The following is a 3164-nucleotide window of genomic DNA, read 5'->3' on the forward strand; positions in this document are numbered from 1 at the left end:
ATATTACTCAGTGTTAAATACAAGTGAGCTACCAAGTAGTGAAAATACATAGAGGAAATTTAAATATACATTATTAAATAAAAGAAGCCAATCTGAAAATGTTACATGCTATACGATTCCAACCATTTGACATTCTGGAAAAGGCAAAACTGTGGAGACTAAAAAGATTAGTAGCTGCCAGAAGTTGCAGTTGGGGGTGGGAGAATGAATAGGCAGAACACAAGGATTTTCAGACAGTGAAACCATTCCGTATGATACTATAATGATGGATAAATGTCATTATACATTTGTTCAAACTCATAGAATGACTTATTTCACTTAGCATATTACTCTTGAGAGAAATAAGTCAGACAAAGAAAAACAAATGACATAATTTCGCTTATATTTGGAATCTACAGAACAAGCTAAACGAAGAAACAAAATAGAAACAAATTCATAGATACAGAAAACATTTTGATGGTTGCTAGATGGGAGGAGTGTTGGGGGAATGGATGAAAAAGGGGAAAAGATCAAAGAGTACAAATTGATAGTTATAAAATAATCACGAATATGTAAAGTATAGCATAAGGAATATAGTCAATAATATTGTAATAACTATGGCTGGTGTCAAATGGGTATAGGATTTATCAGGGTGATCACTTTACAAGTTATATAAATGTCTAATCACTATGTTATATACCTGAAATTAATATAATTTCATATGTCAACTGTAATTATAAAATTAAAAAATTAAAAAAAAAAATAACCCTAAGGTAAGCGGTGAACCGCCTTTGGTCGGCATCAAGGCGCCAGAACGTGACTGGAGCACGTGATGCAAGCTAGCTCGGCAGCCACAGGACTCTCCAAGGTCTGCGGTCTGGTTGAAAGATGTCCGCCCTCACAACCCTATTTAAGTATGTTGATGAAAATCAGCATCTCTACATTAAGAAACTTATGGAATGGGTTGCCAACCAGAGCATGTGTCCCCGAGGCCTCAAGAAGAGAGGGGAGATCAGAAGGATGATGGAAGTCACAGCTGGGTACATCAAGCAGCTGGGCAGCTCTGTGGCACTGGTGGATATCGGGAAACAGAAGCTCCCTGAAGGCTCAGAGATACCACCTCCTCCCATTTTACTTGGCACACTGGGCTCCGACCCCCAGAAGAAAACAGTGCGTGTGTATGGACATCTGGACGTGCAGCCGGCAGCCCTGCAAGACGGCTGGGACAGCGAGCCCTTCACCTTGGTGGAGCGAGACAGCAAATTGTACGCGAGAGGTGCGAGGGCTGGTAAGGGGCCAGTGGCCAGCTGGATGAACGCCCTGGAAGCCTTCCAGGAAACAAGTGGGGAAGTTCCTGTCAACATTTGCTTCTGTCTGGGGGAGTCGGGCTCCGAAGGCCTGGATGAACTGATTTTTGCCCAAAAAGACACATTCTAAAGACATAGACTACTTCCGTATCTCTGACGATTACTGGCTGGAAAAGAAGCCATGCATCACGTACGGTCTCAGGGGCATTTGCTGCTTCCTCATCGAGGTGGAGTGCAGTGACAAAGACCTGCGCTCGCGTGTACGGGGCCTCGGTGCACAAGGCCATGACAGACCTCATTATGCTGATGTACTCCTTGCTGAACAGGAAGAGGAAGATCCTCATCCCCGGCCTCGGCGGGGCGGTGGCCGGCCTGACGGAGGAGGAACTGGAGCTGTACGACAAGATCGATTTCGACCTGGAGAGTGTGCCAAGGACGTGGGGGCAGAGACCCTGCTGCACGACTGCAAGAAGGACATCCTGATGCACAGGTGGTGGTACCCGTCCCTGTCCCTCCAGGGGATTGAAGGTGCTTTCTCTGTGACAGGGGCCAAGACTGTGATTCCGAGGAAGGTGTCGGGCAAGTTCTTCATCAAGCTCCTGTCGAACATGACTCCGGAGGCCGTGAGCGAGCAGGTCACAAGCTACCTGACTAAGAAGTTTGCCGAGCTGCGCAGCCCCAAGTTCCAGGTGTACATGGGCCATGGTGGGAAGCCCTGGGTGTCCGACTTCAACTACTTCACTACATGGCTGGGAGGAAAGTGCTGAAAACAGTTTTTGGTGTGGAGCCAGACTTAACCAAGGAAAGTAGCAGTATTCCTGTGACTTTGACTTTCAGGAGGCCACAGGCAAAATGTCATGCTGCTGCCGGTGGGGTCAGCCGATGACGGTGTCCACTCCCAGAATGAAAAGCTCAACAGGCATAATTACATAGAAGGAACCAAAATACTGGCTGCGTACCTGTACGAAGTGGCTCAGATGAAGAATTGAGAGCCCCACGTCTCGGGGAGCACCACCCAAGGAACCCCACTCTCCACCCCCTCCACCCTCCACCCCCTCCACCCTCGTCCTCTTCTGGTCGCTCAGGAAGGCAGTTGTCTGTCCCCTTTCCCTCCTGTCAGGCCGCGCATAGACTTCTCACAGTGGACACGGGGACATCCACCTGACTTGAGGGAATTTCCTCCAGGAGGCAGTTGCACATGTTCAGCCCTGGGGTCCTATAAATGACACTGAATGACAGCTGAACTCTCAGGGGGCAGCATGACTTGTTCCCCAGGAAATAGGCACAGCCTAACGACATGAGTTCTTCCGTGGAAAGTTCTGGTTGACGTCCATTTGGACTAAACAGAGGCCTTGGCGTGTCCTGATCCCATCTCTGCCTCCTAATTCAAGGTTAGGAACGGCAGGATATCTAGTGAGGCAACTGATGCCTGGGTGGGGGGAGGGGAGAGGGGCTTCCCTACTGGTCCCTCCCCTTTGCAGCAGTTCCATTCTTCTCTGAAAACCGTAGCCATTACTGACACCTCCCTTCATCTTGTTAACCTTCAAACCTGAAACTAACTAGAGGGTTATTTGATATGTCTGTGCTGATGAATGAAGGGTACCAGTGAGGGGCGGGGAGGCATCTCTGGTGGAGATGTTGATAATGGCAAGACTATGCATGTGCGGGGACAAGGAGTATGTGAAAAATCTGTACTTTCCTCTCAGTTTTGCTGTGAACCTAAAACTCTTAAAATAAAAAAATAGCTTCAAAAGAAGAGATTTAAATGATATAAAATTTAATCAGCCTGAAAATAAAATAACTTTTTAAAGATGTCAATTTAGAGACAAAAAAAGCAATCTAACTTAGGGAAAATCATAAATTTAAAGTCTCTTGGAG

The 3164-nt window shown here is 46.9% G+C and overlaps 1 pseudogene; it reads left to right on the forward strand.

The window, feature by feature from the left end:
* The first annotated feature begins 867 nt into the window (after positions 1 to 867).
* Positions 868 to 2275, forward strand: LOC107518169 (annotated as a pseudogene).
* Positions 2276 to 3164: the final 889 nt, after the last annotated feature.

The sequence above is a fragment of the Rousettus aegyptiacus genome, unplaced genomic scaffold, assembly GCF_014176215.1.
Source record: "Rousettus aegyptiacus isolate mRouAeg1 unplaced genomic scaffold, mRouAeg1.p scaffold_m13_p_13, whole genome shotgun sequence".
NCBI classification, from domain to species: Eukaryota; Metazoa; Chordata; class Mammalia; order Chiroptera; family Pteropodidae; genus Rousettus; species Rousettus aegyptiacus.